The sequence below is a fragment of the Martes martes genome, assembly GCF_963455335.1.
Source record: "Martes martes genome assembly, chromosome: 3".
NCBI classification, from domain to species: Eukaryota; Metazoa; Chordata; class Mammalia; order Carnivora; family Mustelidae; genus Martes; species Martes martes.
In genome coordinates, this window is record NC_137890.1 from 92200165 (window position 1) to 92215537 (window position 15373).

Genomic DNA, 15373 nt, shown 5'->3' on the forward strand with positions numbered 1-15373 from the left:
AACGTCTTCACTGATTTCCTGTTGGGGATGGAATTGGCAGTAGTGTGTGGCGCATTTTACCTTCAGATCACTGTTTTGAAGTCGGCCTAGGTACCTGGCCAGAAATAGTATGGGTTGCCAAGGGCTCTTCTGTGACTTGTATGTGGTGGCCTGGAGGATATCCTTCTGGTTCTAAAGATCGAAGTGGGCGTGTGCCTTTGGTGGGTAGGGGATGCAGGCGGGGTCCCAAGACCCAAATGAGTTGTGATGATTGACCATTTTACCATTCAAGGATTGAGCTTTTGTGACTAAAAACTGGACTGGACTTGTACTGCAGAGGTGTCATTCTCTCTACCTCCCCTCCCCTTTCTTAGTTTGCCAAGAGGTGACCCCTTTGGGTCAAGATTGAGATGGAACAGTAGGGTGTTGGCATGACTTTTAATAGGTGCTTGTAGACATTGGGATTGGGAAAGGGGCTCACAGGAAACAGAATCTCTTGTGCTTTTTCATTGACTCAGTCTTCTGAGGTTGGTTTGGATTTGGAAACTGGTGCTTAAACAGGATTTTTTTGTTTGCTCTAGTGTGGACTCTTGTTTTCCAAATGCATTATAAACCTTGCTCTCATTTAAGAGTTAGCAGGCTTTTTACTCATTAAGGGTATTACCTGGGACCCTGATATTTTACTTACAATTACATATAAAATTTATCCTGTCTTTGAAAGCGGAGTTTAATTTCTGTATCATTCATCTATTTTTTCATTTAGCTGCAGGTGGCAAGTGCTGCTTATGTGCTCGGCCTTTGTGCTGGGTGATGGGAGTGTTATAGACAGGGGAGGGTGGTGGAGGGCCATTGTCGAGGGCTGTAAAATCACCTTGTCTGGGTTGGATTCCCAGTTCCACCACTCCGTGTGCACATTGCTATGCTTTTGGCTGAGAGTAACTGAAGGCTGACTCACTGGCTTCAAACTGCTACCAGGAAATTGAGTAATTTTCTTTAGGAGTTCAAGAAGTCTGCGGTAGCTAAGGCAATGTCCAGAGAAGAAGAGTGTCTGCTTTTGTCTTTTACTTGGAGGGAAGCCTTTCCCAGAAGCTCCCTAGCAGACCCTTTTATATCAGATTGGCCAGAATGGCTTTGCCTGGCCACCCCAGCATCATTGGAAAATGGATGAGTATCCCTGATTGTTTTATACCATCATGCTTGACCTCCTGATCTCAAGAAGACTCCAGCCTCCTTTGAGTGAAGCATTTGGCCATGTGAAGGAGGGGATGGTATTTGAATACTGTCAGATTCCTGCTCAACAAATACTGGTTTCACGAGGGAATAAGCACTCCCTAAGCGTCCAGTCCAGTAAGGGCAGATAATGAAACAAAGAGCTCTACCGTGACTATAATGGACTGTGCAGCATCAGATCTCTGAGCAATAGTGGGCTTCTGTTAGTACATAGAACTCATGCTTTATATATTATGGGTTGAAGGAGGAAGTTTGAAATGGGACTGAGGTAATAGGGATGTTAAATAGGTAACCCAGAGAGTCTGCTGTACCGTGCGAGCTATCTTAACCTTTCCCGGCTTTGGCTTCGGGGTTTGGTTTGCTCATGTACGGTGTTAGGATAACTGAGTTGTTATGAGCGCTAAATGAGACATTGTATGTTGGTAGGGTTGCAAGCTGGTGCAGCCACTCTGGAAAATAGCATGGAGGTTCCTCAAGAAGTTGAAAACAGAGCTATCCTATGACCCAGCAATTGCACTACTAGATATTCACCCCCAAAATACAAATGTCATCTGAAGGGGCACCTACACCCCAATGTTTATAGCAGCGATGTCCACAATAGCTAAATTATGGAAAGAGCCCCGCTGTCCGTCGACACATGAATGGAGAAAGAAGATGTGATATATATATATTGTATATATTTGTATATATATGTATATATATATACACATACATATATATACATACATACACACACACACACACACAATGGAATACTACTCAGCCATCAGAAATTGATGGGTGGCTCAGTGTAGGTTAAGGCCTCTGCCTTCAGCTCAGGTCATGATTCCAGGGTCCTGGGATTGAGCCCTGCGTCGGGCTCTCTGCTCAGCGGGGAGCCTGCTTCCTCCCCTCTCTCTCTGCCTGCCTCTCTGCCTACTTGTGATCTCTGTCAAATAAATAAAGAAAATCTTAAAAAAAAAAAAAAAAGAAATTGAAGTCTTGCCATTTGCAATGACATGGATGGAACTAGAGGGTGTTATTAAGTGAAATAAGTCATCAGAGAAAGACAGTTGTCATATGATTTCACTCATAAGTGGAATTTAAGAAACAAAACAGAGGAGCATAGGGTAAGAGAGAGAAAAATAAGACAAAATTCAGAGAGGGAAACAAGCCATAAGAGACTCTTAATCATAGGAAACAAAGAGAGGCTTGCTGGAGGAGGGGGAGGTGGTGGGGGAATGGGGTAACTGGGTGATGTACATTATGGAAGGCATGTGATGGAATGAGCACTGGGTGTTATACAAGACTGAGGAATTACTGACCTCTGCCTCTGAAATCAGTAACACACTATATGTTAATTAATTGAATTTAAATAAAAAATAAAGTGCTTTTCTAAATAACAACAACAAATAAATGAGACAATGTATCAAGTTGTCCCATGCCTGCCCCATAACAAGCACTGAGGTATTAGCCATAATCAAGACTGGTTCCTGTCTTCAAGGAGCTCCCAGTCCAGGGGGAGCAGGGAGGGAGAGCACTAATCAGCAAGCCAAGGGTTACAGTATAGAACGGTGGGAGCAGTAGCAGAGACCCGCAGAATTCAGTGGGAGGCCAGAAGAACATGAGAACACTTGCCTGGAGGAATCCAAGATTTGAAGATGGGGTGGTTTCTTTCAGAATAGCATTTTCAGCGTCACAAAGTGTGAAAGATTCGACTTGACCCTTCGTGAAGTAATTTCTAAGGAAGATAGCCTGGTGTGAAGGAGAAGTCAGGAAGATGTGGTTTGCTACTGAGTTGGAGGTGATCACGGACAAGTTGCTTTACCTGTCTGTGCAGTGCCAGTGTTTGACCGAATAATCTCTTGGGAGCCGCCGGGCTCTAGTATCTTACATAGCTTCACACTAATGGCTTTACGTTCTGGACACTGTTGGATGGTTCTAATGTTACACAGTACTGAGCACCTCCTTCCTTCCTTCCTCCCTCCTTCCCTGTCTCCCTTTCTTTGTTTTTTTTTTTTTTTTAAAGATTATTTGTTTATTTGACAGACACAACAAGAGAGGGAACACAACAAGCAGGAGGAGTGGGAAGGGGAGAAGCAGGCTCCCCGCTGAGCAGGGAGCCCAATGCAGGGCTTAACCCCAGGACCCTGGGATCATGACCCAAGCTGAAGGCAGACACTTAACAACTGAGCCACCCAGGTGCGCCATGAGCACCCTCTTTCTTTATAAGCTCTCTTGGTGTGGGGACACCAAGCCCTCTGCACACCTGGAACCTGGAGCCTGGAGCCTGGAATATAGAAGGGGCTCAGCGAATATTGGTTCCATGAGTGAACTCAGGAGCTTAGACTATTGGGCAAGTAGTCCTGGTAGCTTTACCAAAATCTGGAAATTTAGCTTTTAGCCACACCCACCTTTTTTAGTCAAAGATCAAGATTTCTCATTAGAGCCTGATGTACATTTTAGGTTTTCTCTGACATGTAATATGTAACATTATGGGTTGAAAGGATTCATTTCATATTAAAACTTTGCAGCTTGGCTTCTTGATTTTTTTTTAAAAATTGAGGACTAAGAAGAAGAAGAAAAGGGAAACAATTTTAGGCTTTTAAAACAGTAGTACTTGGATATTGTTATTCCTTAACAGAGAATGTCACCACAATACTTTATTTAAAAAAAAAATAGAGTCCTGGAGCTTGAATCGTTTTACATTTGGTTATTTCTTAACTTGGTAAACAGATTTGTATTTGGCATTAATTGTAGTTTAACAGCAACCCTTTATTGCTTAGTTACCTTGTATTCGGGATATTACCCGTCTTACCTCATTTAATTTTTACAACACCCTGGCAAGGTAGGTGGTGCTACCCTGATTTTATACATGAGGTAAGTGAGATCATCCAGAATTATGAGAACAGAACAGGGTCTGCAAACTTTCTTAAAGGCTATGTAGTAAATATTTAAGGCTCGGTGGGCCATATGGATTTCTTGCAAGTATTTAACTAATTCGGGCCATTCTAGTGCAAAAGCAGCCACAAGGAACACACGAGTAAATGGGTATGACTGTCTTCCAAAATAGCTTAATTTATAGAAACATGGAGGACCAGTTTGGCTCATGGACTGTAGTTTTCCAGCCCCCAAACAGGAACATTGAGGGCCTACTATGTGCAAATTCTTTTCCTCCCTCCCTTCTTCCCTCCCTTCCTTCCTTTCCTTATTTGACAGAGAGAGAGTACAAGCAGGGGGAGCAGCAGGGAGAGGGAGGAAAAGGCTCCCACTGAGCAGAGAGCCTGATGTGGGGCCTTGGGATCATGACCGGAGCCAAAGGCTGACACTCAACTGACTGAGCCACCCAGGCGCCCCTTCTTCCTTTATTAATACTTGAACAACAAGAAAGATGGTGGAGTAGATTTTTGTATATACCTCCAACCACTGTTGTGTCCCCCTCTTCTCTTTCTAGATGAGATAGGGATGAAAGATGATAGATGAGAAGGGATGAAGGAAGAATGGTCTGACCCAGAGAGGCTGCCTGGACTCCCACAGCTGGAGGGAGTTGAGGGACACTGATGCTGTGCAGCTTTCCCAGTGAATGATCCCTTCTGTTCAACAGGCAGCACAGTGCCATCCAGCCCCAACACCCTCACGGTGCAGGCACCTGCACATTTAGTGGGCTTTGTGTGGACCAGGTGCTTTTCGTGAATATAGTGCCAGAATCTTTTCTCCTCGGTTCCAAAACCCCTGAAGCCCCCAAACCTCGTGTTTTTCATTTGTTGTTTGACCCACAGTGAACTGACATGAAATTACTTGCAGTCTTTACTTATGTGCTCAGGGCATGTTTCACCGCAAAAGTATTCATGTTTGATTGTAGGTTGCTTCCCCAGATTTTGTTCAATACGTATATGTTCTCCACTCCCCTCTGTCTGTAGGTTCTAGTCTCTCCATGTTTCCTATCCTATGTATGTAACTGCGTACTGCTTGACTTTTTGTAAAACCTGAAAAATTTTGTATTCCAGAACACATCTGGCTGCCAGAGTTTTGGATAAGTGATTGTGGACCTGTATTTAATATGGTAAAATAATACTGATAACCCATGGTTTTGGGACATTTACTATGTACCAGAAATTGTGCTAATATGAGTTCATTTTTACTGTCTAATTACCGTAGGTGGTAGGTAGCGTTCTTTCATTCTACAGATGAGGAGACTGATGCTCAAGTCAGTCAAGTAACTTGTTCAAGATGACAGAGCTAGGAACTAAGGTCTTCTGGACTTGATCCCAGATGTTTATGCAACTGCGGAAGTTAATTAAGCACTTGTGATGTGCCAGATACTGCACTGGGGGCTGGGCATCCAGTGAGGACCGTCGGGCCCAGCCCCCGCCCTGACCGTGACCACGAGTACCCAGGCAGTCTAGCTCTATCTAAATCTGGCACTTGTGGACATCATCCCGGTGCACGCTTGTCTCAAGGCCCATGCCATGCTGCTTTGTATTTGAAATTTGTAGGTTCTCTGTTAACCTGGGGCTTCCTTTGTCTCTGCCCTAATGGTCTAATGGGATGGGGGTGGGGGAGGGCAGGTAAGGCAAATGATGGGATAGTGCACAGTGTAGGATAGGATATCAGTAACCGTTAAACTGCATCGTAGGAGTGTCTATAAAGGTTGTATTGTGGAGAAGAAAAAAATGTTAGGGTTTGTTAGGCTGAGTTGGAGAGGTAGAATTACATAGGGCCATGAAGAATCAAAAGGAATGAGTTCATAAAGGTTCTGAGAAGCCTGACTTCCTTTCTTGTTTCTCCCTCTCTGGGCAGCACCACTTCTTGTAGACCGTAGAAGATTTAGTCTTTCCTTAAGCCTCTTTACAGAACACAGTGTTTACGTCTGCCCTGCATCAGGTGCCCTTTATGGGCGGGAGGGAAGGTGTGACAGATAAGGGAGGTTGCTCTCATTCCCCTGTCCTCTATCTCCACAACCTTGGCTTTCATTGAGGTTTTTATTCCTCCCTTTGTGTCCTTGAGAGGAGAGCCAGAAAAGATTATTGGATTCAGCTGAAGTGACTTCTGTTTCTTTTTCTGGCAGTCCGCTCGGTATTGCCATCAAGACTCACCTCCTTTCAGAGGCTGTTCATTTTTCCCAGATTTTTTTCCCTGCAGTGTTGTTCAGTGGTTGCAAGAGCTGCACTTCTCTGGGTGTATTTTATTGGTTGATTGAATGATTGCAGCATTTACATTTTATGAAACATTTATTTATTTTAAAAAGGTTTTTTGACTGTAGGTGGCACATAATGCTACATTCATTTCAGGTGCACAATAGTGGTGATTTAACTTGTCTATACATTATGCTATGCTCCCCACAAGTGTAGCTAACATCTGCCCCCATGCAATAGTATTACAGAATCATGGACCATATTCCATGATTTCTTCTTTCCATAACTAGAAGCCTGTACCTCCCACTCCTCACCCATTTTGCCCATCCCTGCACTGCACCATGCTTCTGGCAATCATCCATCCATCCATCCATTCATTCCTTTATTATTTTTATTTTATTTGAATTCTCATGTAGTTAACGTAGTGTTATATTAGTTTCAGGTGTACAATGTAGTGGTTCAACAGTTCCATGTATTACTCAGGGCTTAACAATATAAGTGTACTTTTAATCCTCTTTGGGTAGGTATATTTTAAAAAGATAGATGTCTCTAAGTTGAAAAGCTGTAGTTAGTGATACTAAGCAAGAGCAAAAACACCGCAGGAGAAGTTATTTCGAGAAAATTCTGGGGCTCCTGGGTGGTGCAGTTAAGCATCTGACTCTTGATTTTGGCTCAGGTCATGATCTCAGGATACTGGGATCAAGTCCCGCATTGGGCTCCATACTCAACGGGGAGTCTGCTTGACATTCTCTTTCCCTCTCCTTCTGCCCCTCTCCCCACTCTCACCTGAACTCTCACTTTCTCTCTCACATAAATAAATAAATAAAATCTTCGGGTACTTGGATGGCTCAGTTGGTTAAGCGTCTGCCCTCAGCTCAGGTCATGATCCCTGGGTCCTGGGATCGAGCCCCACATTGGTCTCTCTGCTCAGTGGTGAGTCTGCTTCTCTCTCTCCCTGTGTGATCTCTCTTGCTCTTGCTCTCTCTCAAATAAATAAAATGTTTACAAAGGGGGGGGGAATTTCTTTGGATTGTTGAGTAAAAATGGTATGCTTGATGGATGTAATTAATGGCATTTCTTCCTAAATATGTGTTAACAAATATACAAAAGCATCAAAGTATATTGAAAATCATTCAGATTTGAGTATGAACTGTCTGAATTCCTGTCCTGGCTCTGTCCTTTGACTTTTTTTTTTTTTTTTAAAGATTTATTTATTTATTTATTTGACAGAGGTCACAAGTAGGCAGAGAGGCAGGCAGAGAGAGAGGAGGAAGCACGCTCCCTGCTGAGCAGAGAGCCTGATGTGGGGCTCGATCCCAGGACCCTGAGATCATGACCTGAGCCGAAGGCAGAGGCTTTAACCCACTGAGCCACCCAGGCGCCCCATGTCCTTTGACTTTTGAGCAGGGAACTCTCCTTATCTGTAAAATGGGTGTCTGGTGATACCTACTACACAGCATTCTTATGCAGATTCAGTGAACCAGTGTACATAAGGTGCTGTTCGTGCTTAGCATTATAGCATGTGGTCAGTGAAAGGAATATGATGGACATAGTATGGAGTTACTGGTAGTAAGAAGAAAGGTTACTTTTTCCAGGGGCTGAGGTTGCAACTTTGCCTGTAGTCCTTATTGGCCTGTGCCTGGAACAGAGGGCACAGATCTGTTGTAGTAAGATAGAAATCCTTGAGCTGTTGCACTGCTGATAACAACGAGCAGAGCTGGCCAAGAATTCTAAGGGTGAATTTAAAACCTACCCATAAAACTAATCCATTGGTTGAGAACCCCTGTTCTAGGAGGACTACACTTGCTCTTTTTATTTTTAATACTTTGATTTGCTTTAGAAAGCTAAAATTTAAATAAGAGTACATAAAATAGAAGAAATCCTAAATTGAGTGTCAAAATAGAAAGAGAAAGAAACAGCTTGGGTGAGAAGATGGAGCCGACAGGCAGTAAACCACAGCTAATGTCGACTAATACTAGTAGCTAACAGTTATTAAGTGCCCATTATGTGCCAGAAACTGTTACATGCTTTGCATTCACTGCCTCATTAAATCATGATGTAGGAGCTCTATGATGAGCCTATGTTTATTCCTATTCTACAGTTGGGGAAACTGCCTAGAAGAAGTGAAGAGACTTGCCTCAGGTCACTTAACTAGGGGGTGTAAGACACCAGATTTTCATCTGAATAGTTTGATTTTAGAGCCCACATCTGAATCAGTATGCAATGCTATTTTCTTACAATGTTGCAGCAATAATAATAATTTCTTTATCAGAGCATAAAGAAAAGAGTGTAAGGATTCACTCCCGACTTAACAGTGATTGCTTTAGGAGACTGGATCCTGACTGAGAGATAAACAACTCATTTTCTATTTTAATCAAAACCCAAAATATTTAAGATCAGTAAAACAGGGGTGCCTGGGTGGCTCAGTGGGTTAAAGCCTCTGCCTTCGGCTCAGGTCATGATCCCAGAGTCCTGGGATCAAGCCCCACATTGGGCTCTCTGCTCGGCAGGGAGCCTGCTTCCTCCTCTCTCTCTGCCTGCCTCTCTGCCTACTTGTGTCTATCAAATAAATAAATAAAATCTTTACAAAAAAAAAATCAGTAAAACAGTTCTTTGGTCCTGCTAGTCTCATGACTATATATACTTAAAAAAAAAAAAAGATTTCTTTATTTATTTTAGAGAGGGAGAGAGAGAGCAGGGAGAAAGGCAGAGGGAGAGAGAATCTTAGGCGGGCTCCTTGTTGAGAGAGGAGCCTGACGTGGAGCTTGATCTCACAACCCTGAGATCATGACCTGAGCAGAAACCAAGAGTTGGATGCTTAACTGACTGCTCCCCTGCCAGGTGTCCCCATATATACTTTTTAAACTTTTTATTTTGGAAGATATTCAGACCTGTTGGAAAGTTTCAAAAGACAGTGCGAAGAATTTTCATGTGGTGTTTCACCCAGATCCTGGTGTTAACATTTCACCACATTTGTTTTGTCCTTCTTTCTGTATGCATGTTATCATGAGTTGTGGACTTTTGGAGAGTAAGCTGTAGACACAGAGCTCCCTTGCTCTTAAATACTTGGGTGTTTTCGCTTGTGTATGTCATCTTAGCACAGTTCTCTAAGTCAGTATGAGGGTCAGTAGAATATAGACATATCTAATCTGCGAGCCTTATTGACATGTCACCTCTGTCCTCCTAATGTCCTTTACAGCAAGAGCAAAAACAGTCTTCTAGTCCAAATCGCAGTTGCATTTGGTTCTCATCTGTAGAGTCTCTTTAAATCTGGGGCAGCTCATCTTCAGTCTTTCCTTGTCTTTCTCAGTACTTTTGAAGAGCGTAGGGCATTTATTTAGTAAAGCTCTTCAATTTGAGCTTGCTTAACTGTCCATGATTAGATTGAGGTGGCGCATTTTGGGCAGGAGTACCATGCAGGTGTACTCAGTACATCCTATCCGGAGATGCATGGTGTCTTTCTCTTACCTGGTAAAAGAGGTCTTTGCCAGGTAGCTTCAGAAAGTTGCTGGGTTTTTTTTTCTTTTATAATGAATAGGTATCCTGTGGGGGGATACTTTGAGACCATGTAACTTTTACCTACCAATTTTCACATCCAATGATGAAGTTTGTCTAAAATAATTATTTCTATGTTGGCTCCCAAAGGGTGGTTTTCTGATTCCATCATTCCTTCTTCATTTATTAGGTGACGCCAAATAGTTTAAAAATGTTTATCCTATGTCTGTTTATTAGCATTTTCAAAAAAAGATTTTATTTATTTATTTGACAGAAACAGAGAGAGCGAGCAAGCAAAAGCAGGGGGAGCAGCAGAGGGAGAGGGAGAAGCAGATGCCTTGTTGAACAGGGAGCCCAATGTAGGGCTTGGTTCCAGGACTCCAGGATCATGACCTGAGCTGAAAGCAGATAGATGCTTAACCGACTGAGCCACCCAGGCACCCCAGAATTAGTATATATTTTGATAGTCATCTCCAAAAGGAACTACTATGAAGAAAGAAAAAAAGTGTTTCAAGTTAGTCTTATTTAAACCCATTTACAGTCTTAAAAAATTTAAGGTAACTTAGTAATTGGTGAACATAGAACACGCACAATGTGATGAAGTTTGGTTTGGGCTAGCAGCAGTGGAGGGGTGGAGAAATGGAGAGATGGTAAGCTGTAAGTTTTTATAACGATTTTTCAAGAAATACTGAAAGGCAGATAATAACAAGATGCCTTCCTGGATTTAGTAGGATAATAGAGGACACTTTGCAGGAGGGGAAAAAAGCAGAGCATAGAAAACAGATGAAGCAAGACAGTAGTGAGTGAGATCTAGGTTATCTTGCTGCACTGTCCCTGTGGACAGAATTCACCAGCTTGAGCTTTGGACTCAGGAGAAAAATGTCATAGATGGGGTTATAGATGGAGAGGAAGTGCTTTGTGCCAGGTTCCGTGGCTGATAGGAATCTCTCTCTTTAATCATTCTTAAAGACTTTTGGGGGGGAAATACACACACACACACACACACACACACACACACATGTATGTATATATATGTATATATGTATATATTTATATTATATATTTTAATACCCATACACATATGTATATACACAGACAGACACACACACACCACACAATACATATATACACACATACAAAGTATATTTTTCTGTGTATTGATCCCTGAGGTTAAGAGTTGGATGTTCTACTGACTGAGCCAGCCAGGTGTCCTTTTGGACTGTTGTACGAGGGAAGAGAGATGGTTCCTCTGGCTCAGCAAAAAAGCATGTTGCAGGTGACCTTGATGGAGGTCATGTTCTGAGATAAGCTGGTCTATACTAGTAAGGCTGAGCAATATCCCAGGTACCGGGGCCTGGTGGGGTGGTGGGACTGACTTTAGGGGCAATGGGAGCCACTGAAGGACTTTTGGGTGCTAAAGATTGCTTTAGGAGTTAGGGTTCTGTCTAATGAAGGTGGCGTGAACTGATACCAGGGAGTGGGGAGAAGCAAATTGGAGTAAGCCATTAGGGAGGAGGACAGGATGGGGGTTTCTGCCGTTAGTTTGGATGTAGGGAGGACTGGGATGAATTTGAGCAGTCTTCAAGATGTCAGGCTTCAGGATACAATTTATTGACTGTGGATAACCTTGTGAAAAAAGATAAGTTCTTTTCCTGCATGATGCATGTCTGTTTTTAAATTGGAGAAGTCGTTTTTAAGAAAAAAAAATAATTTGGAAGAACATTTAGGAGAATTTCTGTCTTTGACTTCTTTCACAGGGGGTCTTAAGTCTTTATATGCTTTGTGATTTACATACATAACTTGGGAACATCCTTTTTCAAACATTTCTCTTGAGCTTGCCTAATTGAAGCATTTTTGCAAATGATGATTTAGAAAAATAATTTTGTTTCTCCTATAATAAAAGTGATATGTGCTTATTGTACAAACAAGAACAAACTAATGAAACTTCTGAATATAAAGTTATAATGAAAACATTGAAAATCGCTCCTGGTCTTTTGCCATCACTATTTTATTGTTTATATTGGTAGAAAAAATGGAAAGAATATTTATGTAAGGCAGATCATACTACACACGTTCTTTGTGTGTGTGTTTTGTGTCTAGTTTCTTTTATTTAGCCTACACATGCTGTTTTGTGAGTTTTTTTTCATTAAATGTATGTCATGATCATTTTTTCAAATCAATAAATTAGATCACTTATGAGTTAATACAATGTCAGTGTATTATTCTCTTCTATGAATGGTTAGCCATCATTTCTTTATCCATAGTTGGTTGCTACCACCTACGCAATTTCTAGTTTTTTTGTTGTAAGCATCATGACAGCGAGCATCCTTGAACATATGTATGTTTGTGCTGGTGTGTGTGTGTGTGTGTGTGTGTGTGTGTGTGTGTGTGTGTAGGAAGTTCTGAAAACCTTTCTGCATGAATTGCTGGGCCGGAGCGGGTCCCGTTCTGCACCTGGCAGTGGCACATGAATGTGTCTCTGCCACCCCTGGGTGTTACTCTTCTTTGGGTAATCTTCCTTTTGCATGGGAAAAGGATATTGCTGTGTAGCTAGGGCAGCACTGGAGAGTCTCTCTCCTGTTTCTAACCTTTCAGGTAAGGGCAACTCTTAGGATGTGAAGTAAATAATTTTATTCTTGTTAATCTCATTTCCCCTTCAAAAGGTTGATGAGAAAAGGTTCTGTCTGGGTGTATTAATAAACACGTGCAGAGAAGATGGCCATAGTTCAGAGGATGAAATCCTGACACCTCGACAAAGTCCACTTTGTTAGATTAAAGAAATTGGTCTCCCTATCTGTTGTTTTTCTCCCGTTTGGTTTCTTTTTTTCTACCCAGAATGAGAATAATATTGATTTATCTCCCCAGACAGCTGTCAGAGGAAAAAAACCATCATAATCCATTTATTTAGAATGTTTCTTTGCTTTTCCCAAGTGCTTTCACACCTCTTGTAACTGAGCTCATCTTCACTGGGCTAATAAGCTGGAAAACGCTAAGTAACACCAAGCAGATAGTAATTTTGTTTTTGTTGGGCAGTGAGGGATAGGTATGTGATCTTGTTTGATTCTGCCTATGATTCTAAGGATTTTTTTTTTTAAACAGCTCTGTGAAGAAAAGAACTGATACTAGCCTTTCTGAGCATGGGAAGGGAGTCAGATGGACTTTGTATTGAACAGGAATTGAGTTCAGACCAGTTTAAGCTGAAGAAGGGCAGTACTCGGGCAGATCACTGACCAGGGTGGGGGCTGAGATTACTATGGGGACAGTGCTGGGGACTCAGGTTGGGGAAGTCTCTGCTTCTCTCTGGCCAGTGGCTTCTCTTCTGTGTTGCACTCATGTCTGCTGTGGGCCTGGCTCACACCTTGCAGCTTCACCACTAGAGGAAAGAGCCTCTCTTTCCCTGGCTTGGATTACAACCACAAATCCCAGCACAGCCCCAAACCCTTGACCTGCTCCTTGTGGCCAGGGAGTTTTGGCAGTGTAAGAAAATGATGGCCCCCTACTCGGCAAACTTCATGTTAAGGGATGGAGTAAGGAGGATGGGTTGCTCTAAAGGAACGAAGCTTGGCGGGGGGCAAGTGGCCTTGATGTGCAACCGCTGGGGGCAGTATTAATTTTTTCAGAAATTTGTATATTAAATTGCTTGGGAGGCTGCCGGACTCTGCGGGAGGCTCAGACATTGGGATCAGAGGCACCTGTTTTGTATTATTTTTATCTTGAGAGAGAGTTGGAGCCTGCAAGCTTGATTGGGGTAGGGGAGGAGCAGAGGGAAAGGGAGAGAGAATCTTGAGCAGACTCTGTGCGGGGCTTGATCTCGTGACCCTGAGATCATGACCTGAGCCGAGATCAGATGCTTAACCAGTTGAGCCACCCAGGTGCCCCTCAGAGGCCCCAGTTTGTCTCACAGTTCTTTTTGCCATTAAAAAAAAAAAGAGAGATTGTATTTATTAGAGAGAGAGAGAGAGTACGAGTGGGATGAGAGGCAGAGGGAGAAGCAGACTCCCCACTGAGCAGGGAGCCCGATGTGGGACTCAGTCCTAGGACTCCGGGTTCATGACCTGAGCTGAGAGCAGATGCTTAATTGGCTGAGCCACCCAAGGCGCCCCTCTTTTGCCATTTGTTTGAATTTAGGCACACTTTTGAGCCTTCCGCTTCCTGTGGTCAAGCGTGAGCAGCCTGAGCAGCCTGAATGTGCCCCGTTCTACAGCACTTGGCATAGTTCTGTGTATGGACTCCACTTGGCTTCTTTTCTCTCTGATGACCCTGTGTTATTCGGACTGTTAGCTGTGTCTTCAAGTGAGAGCTTTTCCATCTGTCCCATCCCCTTTAAACTGAGCACGTACCCTTTGTGGTTGTCATTATGGTTTTTGGAATCACAGCACCAAAATTCCAGGGTCATTATGGGTCTTATGCCATTCTTTCTGTATTTTAAAACTCTGAAATCTGAATCATTTATGTGTGATGTACGTAGTTATATGCTGCTTTACATTTTACATGTGCATTTACCATCTGCCTGTGCTGTTTAAGACCCCTCATAGTGACTAAGGAAATGGGACTTAAAGCGAGTGAAGTTGAGCCTCTTCTGTTAATTCATCACTTACATTTTCCTGAGAACCAGTTTGGGACATTTACTTCTGTTAAAGCTCCGAAGTCATTTTCAATTTAAGACGTAAGGGAAGTCGTCGTAGATATTAAGAGGGGGATATGGTAAGGGGATTAGGAAATAGGATGAGAAAGCTCTAGGCCTGATTTCCAGCCCTCCGCTGGATCCAGGCCACTTCCTTGGTCTCAGGGGCTAGATCCTCTGCTCCCCTCTTTTCCCTTCAGGTCCAGATCTCTTCTCTTAGGACCAGACCTTTCCTCCTCCAGGATAACTTATTTTAGCTAGAATTAGCCTTCTTGCCTGGTGATGCCGCTTTGGGAGAAGTACATTCATAGCAGGTGTGTGAAAGCCAGTGCTTTTCACAGTAAGGACTGCCTGGGGACTAGCTGTGCTGCGTGCTCCCAGCCCAGCCCCAAGGGGCCATCCATGGCTGACTGTGTTTGCGCCTCTGTTGCTTCACTCTGCAGTTCTTCATGTAAAATGAATGAGGAAGATTCAGACTCACAGGGCCCCAAAGCAGAGGTGGATATGGGCACAGTGGAAACATGGGCACACACTGAGGACAGCTGACAAGAGATGGGCTTTTTTCCCCCTAATGCTTATTAAGCCTGCTTTAGTTCAAAACAACCTTATTCATGTGCATCGTTTATATATTGATGTACATAGAGAATTATATGCTGCTTTAACATTTACGCTCTCACTCTCTATGGACTTTAATACATAAATAATTCAGACTTCACATTTTTAAAATACAGAAAGGATGGTATTACACCATAAAAACACTGGCATTTTGGTGCTAGAATTCCAGGAAAAAATCTCGTATGACATGTGCCAGACTACTAATAGAATATTTTTAAGGGGGAGGGGAAGCATTATAAGGGAATGTGTACTTACTGCTTATGTAAATATATGTAATACAATGGACATTATTTTTTTTTTCTTTTTTAAGAATACT

The 15373-nt window shown here is 42.7% G+C and overlaps 1 protein-coding gene across 1 annotated transcript in view; it reads left to right on the forward strand.

Annotated features, from left to right (window-relative positions):
• CLASP1 (cytoplasmic linker associated protein 1) overlaps positions 1-15373 on the forward strand; it is a 279688-nt gene that overhangs the window by 37796 nt on the left and 226519 nt on the right. The gene's annotated exons all lie outside the window — the stretch shown is intronic.